This window comes from Cervus elaphus, chromosome 18 (genome assembly GCF_910594005.1).
Source record: "Cervus elaphus chromosome 18, mCerEla1.1, whole genome shotgun sequence".
Classification (NCBI taxonomy): domain Eukaryota; kingdom Metazoa; phylum Chordata; class Mammalia; order Artiodactyla; family Cervidae; genus Cervus; species Cervus elaphus.
In genome coordinates, this window is record NC_057832.1 from 4,304,276 (window position 1) to 4,318,949 (window position 14,674).

Genomic DNA, 14,674 nt, shown 5'->3' on the forward strand with positions numbered 1-14,674 from the left:
GGAACGCCTCTCCAACTGAGGCGGGAGACCAAGGGTCCCTTTCCACGTGCCACAGGAATCCTGGGTCTCCAATCAAGTTTCACGAGGAGTCAGGCATCGTCTCCTTTGGAGGCACTGATCTCCGCATACCTCTGAAGTTTTCAAAGGATGTGAGGCCTCCGGTCGCGATGAGTTGGGGAACTAGGTCTTTCTCTGTTGTCTCCACAGGGGATTCAGACATCCTTTCATCTTGGGAGATGCAAGACGAGCCTGCATTCAAGTCACTGCAGGAATATCCAGCCTTATTTCGCTTCAGGGCATCGCGGTGTCCATTCCACTTGAGGCCGCAAACTCAGGGTCCCTCTCACATACCTAGAGCTGAGAGAAACCTCCTCTTGAGGTGCTTGTGGTAAGGTGGTATTCCTCTGGATTCGAAGCCAGGGACTAACCTCTCATCTCGAGTTGATTTTTGGCCCACGGAGCTCTTTCGTGTTGCTACAGTGACCTCAGGATCCCTCTAGCCTTGAAACAGTGTTCTTGGGGTTTCTCTGGAGTGCCATCCAGGAAATCAAGGCTCCTTTCATGTGTGATGTGCAACACGGAATTGCTCTGCACGCAGTGCAGGGGAATAGGGCCTCATCTCGCGGCGAGGGGGAAGTCTCATTGTTTTTCTCGAGTTGCGGCGGGAACCTGGGGTATATTCTCGAGTTACGACGGGGATGGCGCTTCCACCCACGTGTTTGTTCAGCCACGTCAGGACTCCTGCCTAGTTGCGAGGGACAACTCGGGATTCTCCTCGAGGCTTGGCAGGGCAATTGGAACGCCTCTCCAGCTGAGGCGGGAGACCAAGGGTCCCTTTCCACGTGCCACAAGAATCCTGGGACTCCTATCAAGTTTCACGAGGAGTCAGGCATCGTCTCCTTTGGAGGCACTGATCTCCGCGTACCTCTGGAGTTTTCAAAGGATGTGAGGCCTCCGGTCGCTATGAGGTGGGGAACTAGGTGTTTCTCTGTGGTCTCCACAGGGGATTCAGACATCCTTTCTTCTTGGGAGATGCAAGACGAGCCTGCATTGAAGTCACTGCAGGGATATCCGGCCTTATTTCGAGTCAGGGCATCGCGGTGTCCATTCCACTTGAGGCCGCAAACTCAGGATCCCTCTCACATACCTAGAGCTGAGAGAAGCCTCCTCTTGAGGTGCTTGTGATAAGGTGGTATTCCTCAGGAGTCGAAGTCAGGGACTAACCTCTCATCTCGTGTTGATTCTTGGTCCACGGAGCTCTTTCGTGTTTCTACAGTGACCTCAGAATCCCTCTAGCCTTGAAACAGTGTTCTTGGGGTTTCTCTGGAGTGCCATCAAGGAAATCAAGGCTCCTTTCATGTGTGATGTGCAACACAGAATTGCTCTGCACGCAGTACAGGGGAATCGGGCCTCATCTCGCATCGAGGGGGAAGTCTCATGGTTTTTCTCGAGTTGCGGCGGGAACCTGGGGTATATTCTCGAGTTACGACGGGGATGGCCCTTCCACCCACGTGTTTCTTCAGCGACGTCAGGACTCCTGCCTAGTTGCGAGGGACAACTCGGGATTCTCCTCGAGGCTTGGTAGGGCAATTGGGACGCCTCTCCAGCTGAGGCGGGAGACCAAGGGTCCCTTTCCACGTGCCACAAGAATCCTGGGACTCCTATCAAGTTTCACGAGGAGTCAGGCATCGTCTCCTTTGGAGGCACTGATCTCCGCGTACCTCTGGAGTTTTCAAAGGATGTGAGGCTATCGGTCGCGATGAGGTGGAGAACTAGGTGTTTCTCTGTGGTCTCCACAGGGGATTCAGACATCCTTTCTTCTTGGGAGATGCAAGACGAGCCTGCATTCAAGTCACTGCAGGGATATCCGGCCTTATTTCGAGTCAGGGCATCGCGGTGTCCATTCCACTTGAGGCCGCAAACTCAGGATCCCTCTCACATACCTAGAGCTGAGAGAAGCCTCCACTTGAGGTGCTTGTGGTAAGGTGGTATTCCTCAGGAGTCGAAGCCAGGGACTAACCTCTCATCTCGTGTTGATTCTTGGTCCACGGAGCTCTTTCGTGTTGCTACAGTGACCTCAGGATCCCTCTAGCCTTGAAACAGTGTTCTTGGGGTTTCTCTGGAGTGCCATCAAGGAAATCAAGGCTCCTTTCATGTGTGATGTGCAACACGGAATTGCTCTGCACGCAGTGCAGGGGAAACGGGCCACATCTCGCGGCGAGGGGGAAGTCTCATGGTTTTTCTCGAGTTGCGGCGGGAACCTGGGGTATATTCTCGAGTAACGACGGGGATGGCCCTTCCACACACGTGTGTGTTCAGCCATGTCAGGATTCCTGCCTAGTTGCGAGGGCCAACTCGGGCTTCTCCTCGAGGCTTTGCAGGGCAATTGGGACGCCTCTCCAGCTGAGACGGGAGACCAAGGGTCCCTTTCCACGTGCCACAGGAATCCTGGGACTCCTATCAAGTTTCACGAGGAGTCAGGCATCGTCTCCTTTGGAGGCACTGATCTCCGCATACCTCTGGAGTTTTCAAAGTATTTGAGGCCTCCTGTCGCGATGAGGTGGGGAACTAGGTCTTTCTCTGTGGTCTCCACAGGGGATTGAGACACCCTTTCGTCTTGGGAGATGCAAGACGAGCCTGCATTCCAGTCACTGCAGGGATATCCGGCCTTATTTCGAGTCAGGGCATCGCGGTGTCCATTCCACTTGAGGCCGCAAACTCAGGGTCCCTCTCACATACCTAGAGCTGAGAGAAGCCTCCTGTTGAGGTGCTTGTGGTAAGGTGGTATTCCTCAGGAGTCGAAGCCAGGGACTAACCTCTCATCTCGAGTTGATTTTGGGTCCACGGAGCTCTTTCGTGTTGCTACAGTGACCTCAGGATCCCTCTAGCCTTGAAACAGTGTTCTTGGGGTTTCTCTGTAGTGCCATGAAGGAAATCAAGGCTCCTTTCATGTGTGATGTGCAACACAGAATTGCTCTGCACGCAGTGCAGGGGAATCGGGCCTCATCTCGCGGCGAGGGGGAAGTCTCATGGTTTTTCTCGAGTTGCGGCGGGAACCTGGGGTATATTCTCGAGTTACGGCGGGGATGGCCCTTCCACACACGTGTTTGTTCAGCCATGTCAGGACTCTTGCCTAGTTGCGAGACACAACTCGGGATTCTCCTCGAGGCTTGGCAAGGCAATTGGGACGCCTCTCCAGCTGAGGCGGGAGACCAAGGGTCCCTTTCCACATGCCACAGGAATCCTGGGACTCCTATCAAGTTTCACGAGGAGTCAGGCATCGTCTCCTTTGGAGGCACTGATCTCCGCGTACCTCTGGAGTTTTCAAAGGATGTGAGGCCTCCGGTCGCGATGAGGTGGGGAACTAGGTCTTTCTCTGTGGTCTCCACAGGGGATTCAGACATCCTTTCATCTTGGGAGATGCAAGACGAGCCTGCATTCAAGTCACTGCAGGGATATCCAGCCTTATTTCGCGTCAGGGCATCGCGGTGTCCATTCCACTTGAGGCCGCAAACTCAGGGTCCCTCTCACATACCTAGAGCTGAGAGAAGCCTCCTCTTGAGGTGCTTGTGGTAAGGTGGTATTCCTCTGGAGTCGAAGCCAGGGACTAACCTCTCATCTCGAGTTGATTTTTGGCCCACGGAGCTCTTTCGTGTTGCTACAGTGACCTCAGGATCCCTCTAGCCTTGAAACAGTGTTCTTGGGGTTTCTCTGGAGTGCCATGAAGGAAATCAAGGCTCCTTTCATGTGTGATGTGCAACACGGAATTGCTCTGCACGCAGTGCAGGGGAATCGGGCCTCATCTCGCGGCGAGGGGGAAGTCTCATGGTTTTTCTCGAGTTGCGGCGGGAACCTGGGGTATATTCTCGAGTTACGATGGTGATGGCCCTTCCACCCACGTGTTTCTTCAGCGACGTCAGGACTCCTGCCTAGTTGCGAGGGACAACTCTGGATTCTCCTCGAGGCTTGGCAGGGCAATTGGGACGCCTCTCCAGCTGAGGCGGGAGACCAAGTGTCCCTTTCCAAGTGCCACAGGAATCCTGGGACTCCTATCAATTTTCACGAGGAGTCAGGCATCGTCTCCTTTGGATGCACTGATCTCCGCGTACCTCTGGAGTTTTCAAAGGATGTGAGGCCTCCGGTCGCGATGAGGTGGGGAACTAAGTCTTTCTCTGTGCTTTCCACAGGGGATTCAGACATCCTTTCGTCCTAGGAGATGCAAGACGAGCCTGCATTGAAGTCACTGCAGGGATATCCGGCCTTATTTCGAGTCAGGGCATCGCGGTGTCCATTCCACTTGAGGCCGCAAACTCAGGGTCCCTCTCACATACCTAGAGCTGAGAGAAGCCTCCTCTTGAGGAGCTTGTGGTAAGGTGGTATTCCTCTGGAGACGAATCCAGGGACTAACCTCTCTTTTCGAGTTGATTTTTGGTCCACAGAGTTCTTTCGTGTTGCTACAGTGACCTCAGGATCCCTCTATCCTTGAAACAGTGTTCTTGGGGTTTCTCTGGAGTGCCATCAAGGAAATCAAGGCTCCTTTCATGTGTGATGTGCAACACAGAATTGCTCTGCACGCAGGACAGGGGAATCGGGCCTCATCTCGCATCGAGGGGGAAGTCTCATGGTTTTTCTCGAGTTGCGGCGGGAACCTGGGGTATATTCTCGAGTTACGACGGGGATGGCCCTTCCACCCACGTGTTTCTTCAGCGACGTCAGGACTCCTGCCTAGTTGCGAAGGACAACTCGGGATTCTCCTCGAGGCTTGGCAGGGCAATTGGAACGCCTCTCCAGCTCAGGCGGGAGACCAAATGTCCCTTTCCACGTGCCACAAGAATCCTGGGACTCCTATCAAGTTTCACGAGGAGTCAGGCATCGTCTCCTTTGGAGGCACTGATCTCCGCGTACCTCTGGAGTTTTCAAAGGATGTGAGGCCTCCGGTCGCGATGAGGTGGGGAACTAGGTGTTTCTCTGTGGTCTCCACAGGGGATTCAGACATCCTTTCATCTTGGGAGATGCAAGACGAGCCTGCATTGAAGTCACTGCAGGGATATCCGGCCTTATTTCGAGTCAGGGCATCGCGGTGTCCATTCCACTTGAGGCCGCAAACTCAGGATCCCTCTCACATACCTAGAGCTGAGAGAAGCCTCCTCTTGAGGTGCTTGTGGTAAGGTGGTATTCCTCAGGAGTCGAAGCCAGGGACTAACCTCTCATCTCGTGTTGATTCTTGGTCCACGGAGCTCTTTCGTGTTGCTACAGTGACCTCAGGTTCCCTCTAGCCTTGAAACAGTGTTCTTGGGGTTTCTCTGGAGTGCCATTAAGGAAATCAAGGCTCCTTTCATGTGTGATGTGCAACACGGAATTGCTCTGCACGCAGTGCAGGGGAATCGGCCCTCATCTCGCGGCGAGGGGGAAGTCTCATGGTTTTTCTCGAGTTGTGGCGGGAACCTGGGGTATATTCTCGAGTTACGACGGGGATGGCCCTTCCAAACACGTGTGTGTTCAGCCATGTCAGGACTCCTGCCTAGTTGCGATGGACAACTCCAGATTCTCCTCGAGGCTTTGCAGGGCAATTGGGACGCCTCTCCAGCTGAGACGGGAGACCAAGGGTCCCTTTCCACGTGCCACAGGAATCCTGGGTCTCCTATCAAGTTTCACGAGGAGTCAGGCATCGTCTCCTTTGGAGGCACTGATCTTCGCGTACCTCTGGAGTTTTCAAAGGATTTGAGGCCTCCTGTCGCGATGAGGTGGGGAACTAGGTGTTTCTCTGTGGTCTCCACAGGGGATTCAGACACCCTTTCGTCTTGGGAGATGCAAGACGAGCCTGCATTCAAGTCACTGCAGGGATATCCAGCCTTATTTCGCGTCAGGGCATCGCGGTGTCCATTCCACTTGAGGCCGCAAACTCAGGGTCCCTCTCACATACCTAGAGCTGAGAGAAGCCTCCTCTTGAGGTGCTTGTGGTAAGGTGGTATTCCTCTGGAGTCGAAGCCAGGGACTAACCTCTCATCTCGAGTTGATTTTTGGCCCACGGAGCTCTTTCGTGTTGCTACAGTGACCTCAGGATTCCTCTAGCCTTGAAACAGTGTTCTTGGGGTTTCTCTGGAGTGCCATCAAGGAAATCAAGGCTCCTTTCATGTGTGATGTGCAACACGGAATTGCTCTGCACGCAGTGCAGGGGAATCGGGCCTCATCTCGCGGCGAGGGGGAAGTCTCATGGATTTTCTCGAGTTGCGGCGGGAACCTGGGGTATATTCTCGAGTTACGACGGGGATGGCCCTTCCACCCACGTGTTTGTTCAGCCACGTCAGGACTCCTGCCTAGTTGCGAAGGACAACTCGGGATTCTCCTCGAGGCTTGGCAGGGCAATTGGAACGCCTCTCCAGCTGAGGCGGGAGACCAAGTGTCCCTTTCCACGTGCCACAAGAATCCTGGGACTCCTATCAAGTTTCACGAGGAGTCAGGCATCGTCTCCTTTGGAGGCACTGATCTCCGCGTACCTCTGGAGTTTTCAAAGGATGTGAGGCCTCCGGTCGCGATGAGGTGGGGAACTAGGTGTTTCTCTGTGGTCTCCACAGGGGATTCAGACATCCTTTCTTCTTGGGAGATGCAAGACGAGCCTGCATTGAAGTCACTGCAGGGATATCTGGCCTTATTTCGCGTCAGGGCATCGCGGTGTCCATTCCACTTGAGGCCGAAAACTCAGGATCCCTCTCACATACCTAGAGCTGAGAGAAGCCTCCTCTTGAGGTGCTTGTGGTAAGGTGGTATTCCTCAGGAGTCGAAGCCAGGGACTAACCTCTCATCTCGTGTTGATTCTTGGTCCACGGAGCTCTTGCGTGTTGCTACAGTGACCTCAGGTTCCCTCTAGCCTTGAAACAGTGTTCTTGGGGTTTCTCTGGAGTGCCATCAAGGAAATCAAGGCTCCTTTCATGTGTGATGTGCAACACGGAATTGCTCTGCACGCAGTGCAGGGGAATCGGGCCTCATCTCGCGGCGAGGGGGAAGTCTCATGGATTTTCTCGAGTTGCGGCGGGAACCTGGGGTATATTCTCGAGTTACGACGGGGATGGCCCTTCCACCCACGTGTTTGTTCAGCCACGTCAGGACCTCTGCCTAGTTGCGAGGGACAACTCGGGATTCTCCTCGAGGCTTGGCAGGGCAATTGGAACGCCTCTCCAACTGAGGCGGGAGACCAAGGGTCCCTTTCCACGTGCCACAGGAATCCTGGGTCTCCTATCAAGTTTCACGAGGAGTCAGGCATCGTCTCCTTTGGAGGCACTGATCTCCGCATACCTCTGGAGTTTTCAAAGGATGTGAGGCCTCCGGTCGCGATGAGTTGGGGAACTAGGTCTTTCTCTGTTGTCTCCACAGGGGATTCAGACATCCTTTCATCTTGGGAGATGCAAGACGAGCCTGCATTCAAGTCACTGCAGGAATATCCAGCCTTATTTCGCGTCAGGGCATCGCGGTGTCCATTCCACTTGAGGCCGCAAACTCAGGGTCCCTCTCACATACCTAGAGCTGAGAGAAGCCTCCTCTTGAGGTGCTTGTGGTAAGGTGGTATTCCTCTGGAGTCGAAGCCAGGGACTAACCTCTCATCTCGAGTTGATTTTTGGCCCACGGAGCTCTTTCGTGTTGCTACAGTGACCTCAGGATCCCTCTAGCCTTGAAACAGTGTTCTTGGGGTTTCTCTGGAGTGCCATCAAGGAAATCAAGGCTCCTTTCATGTGTGATGTGCAACACGGAATTGCTCTGCACGCAGTGCAGGGGAATCGGGCCTCATCTCGCGGCGAGGGGGAAGTCTCATTGTTTTTCTCGAGTTGCGGCGGGAACCTGGGGTATATTCTCGAGTTACGACGGGGATGGCGCTTCCACCCACGTGTTTGTTCAGCCACGTCAGGACTCCTGCCTAGTTGCGAGGGACAACTCGGGATTCTCCTCGAGGCTTGGCAGGGCAATTGGAACGCCTCTCCAGCTGAGGCGGGAGACCAAGGTTCCCTTTCCACGTGCCACAAGAATCCTGGGACTCCTATCAAGTTTCACGAGGAGTCAGGCATCGTCTCCTTTGGAGGCACTGATCTCCGCGTACCTCTGGAGTTTTCAAAGGATGTGAGGCCTCCGGTCGCAATGAGGTGGGGAACTAGGTGTTTCTCTGTGGTCTCCACAGGGGATTCAGACATCCTTTCTTCTTGGGAGATGCAAGACGAGCCTGCATTGAAGTCACTGCAGGGATATCCGGCCTTATTTCGAGTCAGGGCATCGCGGTGTCCATTCCACTTGAGGCCGCAAACTCAGGATCCCTCTCACATACCTAGAGCTGAGAGAAGCCTCCTCTTGAGGTGCTTGTGATAAGGTGGTATTCCTCAGGAGTCGAAGCCAGGGACTAACCTCTCATCTCGTGTTGATTCTTGGTCCACGGAGCTCTTTCGTGTTTCTACAGTGACCTCAGGATCCCTCTAGCCTGAAACAGTGTTCTTGGGGTTTCTCTGGAGTGCCATCAAGGAAATCAAGGCTCCTTTCATGTGTGATGTGCAACACGGAATTGCTCTGCACGCAGTGCAGGGGAAACGGGCCACATCTCGCGGCGAGGGGGAAGTCTCATGGTTTTTCTCGAGTTGCGGCGGGAACCTGGGGTATATTCTCGAGTTACGACGGGGATGGCCCTTCCACACACGTGTTTGTTCAGCCATGTCAGGACTCCTGCCTAGTTGCGAGGGACAACTCGGGATTCTCCTCGAGGCTTGGCAGGGCAATTGGGACGCCTCTCCAGCTGAGGCGGGAGACCAAGGGTCCCTTTCCACGTGCCACAGGAATGCTGGGTCTCCTATCAAGTTTCACGAGGAGTCAGGCATCGTCTCCTTTGGAGGCACTGATCTCCGCATACCTCTGGAGTTTTCAAAGGATTTGAGGCCTCCTGTCGCGATGAGGTGGGGAACTAGGTCTTTCTCTGTGGTCTCCACAGGGGATTCAGACACCCTTTCGTCTTGGGAGATGCAAGACGAGCCTGCATTCCAGTCACTGCAGGGATATCCGACCTTATTTCGAGTCAGGGCATCCCGGTGTCCATTCCACTTGAGGCCGCAAACTCAGGGTCCCTCTCACATACCTAGAGCTGAGAGAAGCCTCCTCTTGAGGTGCTTCTGGTAAGGTGGTATTCCTCTGGAGTCGAAGCCAGGGACTTACCTCTCATCTCGAGTTGATTTTTGGTCCACAGAGTTCTTTCGTGTTGCTACAGTGACCTCAGGATCCCTCTAGCCTTGAAACAGTGTTCTTGGGGTTTCTCTGGAGTGCCATGAAGGAAATCAAGGCTCCTTTCATGTGTGATGTGCAACACGGAATTGCTCTGCACGCAGTGCAGGGGAATCGGCCCTCATCTCGCGGTGAGGGGGAAGTCTCATGGTTTTTCTCGAGTTGTGGCGGGAACCTGGGGTATATTCTCGAGTTACGACGGGGATGGCCCTTCCAAACACGTGTGTGTTCAGCCATGTCAGGACTCCTGCCTAGTTGCGATGGACAACTCCAGATTCTCCTCGAGGCTTTGCAGGGCAATTGGGACGCCTCTCCAGCTGAGACGGGAGACCAAGGGTCCCTTTCCACGTGCCACAGGAATCCTGGGTCTCCTATCAAGTTTCACGAGGAGTCAGGCATCGTCTCCTTTGGAGGCACTGATCTTCGCGTACCTCTGGAGTTTTCAAAGGATTTGAGGCCTCCTGTCGCGATGAGGTGGGGAACTAGGTGTTTCTCTGTGGTCTCCACAGGGGATTCAGACACCCTTTCGTCTTGGGAGATGCAAGACGAGCCTGCATTCAAGTCACTGCAGGGATATCCAGCCTTATTTCGCGTCAGGGCATCGCGGTGTCCATTCCACTTGAGGCCGCAAACTCAGGGTCCCTCTCACATACCTAGAGCTGAGAGAAGCCTCCTCTTGAGGTGCTTGTGGTAAGGTGGTATTCCTCTGGAGTCGAAGCCAGGGACTAACCTCTCATCTCGAGTTGATTTTTGGCCCACGGAGCTCTTTCGTGTTGCTACAGTGACCTCAGGATTCCTCTAGCCTTGAAACAGTGTTCTTGGGGTTTCTCTGGAGTGCCATCAAGGAAATCAAGGCTCCTTTCATGTGTGATGTGCAACACGGAATTGCTCTGCACGCAGTGCAGGGGAATCGGGCCTCATCTCGCGGCGAGGGGGAAGTCTCATGGATTTTCTCGAGTTGCGGCGGGAACCTGGGGTATATTCTCGAGTTACGACGGGGATGGCCCTTCCACCCACGTGTTTGTTCAGCCACGTCAGGACTCCTGCCTAGTTGCGAAGGACAACTCGGGATTCTCCTCGAGGCTTGGCAGGGCAATTGGAACGCCTCTCCAGCTGAGGCGGGAGACCAAGTGTCCCTTTCCACGTGCCACAAGAATCCTGGGACTCCTATCAAGTTTCACGAGGAGTCAGGCATCGTCTCCTTTGGAGGCACTGATCTCCGCGTACCTCTGGAGTTTTCAAAGGATGTGAGGCCTCCGGTCGCGATGAGGTGGGGAACTAGGTGTTTCTCTGTGGTCTCCACAGGGGATTCAGACATCCTTTCTTCTTGGGAGATGCAAGACGAGCCTGCATTGAAGTCACTGCAGGGATATCCGGCCTTATTTCGCGTCAGGGCATCGCGGTGTCCATTCCACTTGAGGCCGAAAACTCAGGATCCCTCTCACATACCTAGAGCTGAGAGAAGCCTCCTCTTGAGGTGCTTGTGGTAAGGTGGTATTCCTCAGGAGTCGAAGCCAGGGACTAACCTCTCATCTCGTGTTGATTCTTGGTCCACGGAGCTCTTGCGTGTTGCTACAGTGACCTCAGGTTCCCTCTAGCCTTGAAACAGTGTTCTTGGGGTTTCTCTGGAGTGCCATCAAGGAAATCAAGGCTCCTTTCATGTGTGATGTGCAACACGGAATTGCTCTGCACGCAGTGCAGGGGAATCGGGCCTCATCTCGCGGCGAGGGGGAAGTCTCATGGATTTTCTCGAGTTGCGGCGGGAACCTGGGGTATATTCTCGAGTTACGACGGGGATGGCCGTTCCACCCACGTGTTTGTTCAGCCACGTCAGGACCTCTGCCTAGTTGCGAGGGACAACTCGGGATTCTCCTCGAGGCTTGGCAGGGCAATTGGAACGCCTCTCCAACTGAGGCGGGAGACCAAGGGTCCCTTTCCACGTGCCACAGGAATCCTGGGTCTCCTATCAAGTTTCACGAGGAGTCAGGCATCGTCTCCTTTGGAGGCACTGATCTCCGCATACCTCTGGAGTTTTCAAAGGATGTGAGGCCTCCGGTCGCGATGAGTTGGGGAACTAGGTCTTTCTCTGTTGTCTCCACAGGGGATTCAGACATCCTTTCATCTTGGGAGATGCAAGACGAGCCTGCATTCAAGTCACTGCAGGAATATCCAGCCTTATTTCGCGTCAGGGCATCGCGGTGTCCATTCCACTTGAGGCCGCAAACTCAGGGTCCCTCTCACATACCTAGAGCTGAGAGAAGCCTCCTCTTGAGGTGCTTGTGGTAAGGTGGTATTCCTCTGGAGTCGAAGCCAGGGACTAACCTCTCATCTCGAGTTGATTTTTGGCCCACGGAGCTCTTTCGTGTTGCTACAGTGACCTCAGGATCCCTCTAGCCTTGAAACAGTGTTCTTGGGGTTTCTCTGGAGTGCCATCAAGGAAATCAAGGCTCCTTTCATGTGTGATGTGCAACACGGAATTGCTCTGCACGCAGTGCAGGGGAATCGGGCCTCATCTCGCGGCGAGGGGGAAGTCTCATTGTTTTTCTCGAGTTGCGGCGGGAACCTGGGGTATATTCTCGAGTTACGACGGGGATGGCGCTTCCACCCACGTGTTTGTTCAGCCACGTCAGGACTCCTGCCTAGTTGCGAGGGACAACTCGGGATTCTCCTCGAGGCTTGGCAGGGCAATTGGAACGCCTCTCCAGCTGAGGCGGGAGACCAAGGTTCCCTTTCCACGTGCCACAAGAATCCTGGGACTCCTATCAAGTTTCACGAGGAGTCAGGCATCGTCTCCTTTGGAGGCACTGATCTCCGCGTACCTCTGGAGTTTTCAAAGGATGTGAGGCCTCCGGTCGCAATGAGGTGGGGAACTAGGTGTTTCTCTGTGGTCTCCACAGGGGATTCAGACATCCTTTCTTCTTGGGAGATGCAAGACGAGCCTGCATTGAAGTCACTGCAGGGATATCCGGCCTTATTTCGAGTCAGGGCATCGCGGTGTCCATTCCACTTGAGGCCGCAAACTCAGGATCCCTCTCACATACCTAGAGCTGAGAGAAGCCTCCTCTTGAGGTGCTTGTGATAAGGTGGTATTCCTCAGGAGTCGAAGCCAGGGACTAACCTCTCATCTCGTGTTGATTCTTGGTCCACGGAGCTCTTTCGTGTTTCTACAGTGACCTCAGGATCCCTCTAGCCTGAAACAGTGTTCTTGGGGTTTCTCTGGAGTGCCATCAAGGAAATCAAGGCTCCTTTCATGTGTGATGTGCAACACGGAATTGCTCTGCACGCAGTGCAGGGGAAACGGGCCACATCTCGCGGCGAGGGGGAAGTCTCATGGTTTTTCTCGAGTTGCGGCGGGAACCTGGGGTATATTCTCGAGTTACGACGGGGATGGCCCTTCCACACACGTGTTTGTTCAGCCATGTCAGGACTCCTGCCTAGTTGCGAGGGACAACTCGGGATTCTCCTCGAGGCTTGGCAGGGCAATTGGGACGCCTCTCCAGCTGAGGCGGGAGACCAAGGGTCCCTTTCCACGTGCCACAGGAATGCTGGGTCTCCTATCAAGTTTCACGAGGAGTCAGGCATCGTCTCCTTTGGAGGCACTGATCTCCGCATACCTCTGGAGTTTTCAAAGGATTTGAGGCCTCCTGTCGCGATGAGGTGGGGAACTAGGTCTTTCTCTGTGGTCTCCACAGGGGATTCAGACACCCTTTCGTCTTGGGAGATGCAAGACGAGCCTGCATTCCTGTCACTGCAGGGATATCCGACCTTATTTCGAGTCAGGGCATCCCGGTGTCCATTCCACTTGAGGCCGCAAACTCAGGGTCCCTCTCACATACCTAGAGCTGAGAGAAGCCTCCTCTTGAGGTGCTTCTGGTAAGGTGGTATTCCTCTGGAGTCGAAGCCAGGGACTTACCTCTCATCTCGAGTTGATTTTTGGTCCACAGAGTTCTTTCGTGTTGCTACAGTGACCTCAGGATCCCTCTAGCCTTGAAACAGTGTTCTTGGGGTTTCTCTGGAGTGCCATGAAGGAAATCAAGGCTCCTTTCATGTGTGATGTGCAACACGGAATTGCTCTGCACGCAGTGCAGGGGAATCGGGCCTCATCTCGCGGCGAGGGGGAAGTCTCATGGTTTTTCTCGAGTTGCGGCGGGAACCTGGGGTATATTCTCGAGTTACGACGGGGATGGCCCTTCCACACACGTGTTTCTTCAGCAACGTCAGGACTCCTTCCTAGTTGGGAGGGACAACTCGGGATTCTCCTCGAGGCTTTGCAGGGCAATTGGGACGCCTCTCCAGCTGAGACGGGAGACCAAGGGTCCCTTTCCACGTGCCACAGGAATCCTGGGTCTCCTATCAAGTTTCACGAGGAGTCAGGCATCGTCTCCTTTGGAGGCACTGATCTCCGCATACCTCTGGAGTTTTCAAAGGATTTGAGGCCTCCTGTCGCGATGAGGTGGGGAACTAGGTCTTTCTCTGTGGTCTCCACAGGGGATTCAGACACCCTTTCGTCTTGGGAGATGCAAGACGAGCCTGCATTCCAGTCACTGCAGGGATATCCGGCCTTATTTCGAGTCAGGGCATCGCGGTGTCCATTCCACTTTAGGCCGCAAACTCAGGGTCCCTCTCACATACCTAGAGCTGAGAGAAGCCTCCTCTTGAGGTGCTTCTGGTAAGGTGGTATTCCTCTGGAGTCGAAGCCAGGGACTAACCTCTCATCTCGAGTTGATTTTTGGTCCATGGAGCTCTTTCGTGTTGCTACAGTGACCTCACGATCCCTCTAGCCTTGAAACAGTGTTCTTGGGGTTTCTCTGGAGTGCCATGAAGGAAATCAAGGCTCCTTTCATGTGTGATGTGCAAGACAGAATTGCTCTGCACGCAGTGCAGGGGAATCGGGCCTCATCTCGCGGCGAGGGGGAAGTCTCATGGTTTTTCTCGAGTTGCGGCGGGAACCTGGGGTATATTCTCGAGTTACGACGGGGATGGCCCTTCCACACGTGTTTGTTCAGCCACGTCAGGACTCTTGCCTAGTTGCGAGACACAACTCGGGATTCTCCTCGAGGCTTGGCAAGGCAATTGGGACGCCTCTCCAGCTGAGGCGGGAGACCAAGGGTCCCTTTCCACGTGCCACAGGAATCCTGGGTCTCCTATCCAGTTTCACGAGGAGTCAGGCATCGTCTCCTTTGGAGGCACTGATCTCCGCGTACCTCTGGAGTTTTCAAAGGATGTGAGGCCTCCGGTCGCGATGAGGTGGGGAACTAGGTCTTTCTCTGTGGTCTCCACAGGGGATTCAGACATCCTTTCATCTTGGGAGTTGCAAGACGAGCCTGCATTCAAGTCACTGCAGGGATAGCCAGCCTTATTTCGCGTCAGGGCATCGCGGTGTCCATTCCACTTGAGGCCGCAAACTCAGGGTCCCTCTCACATA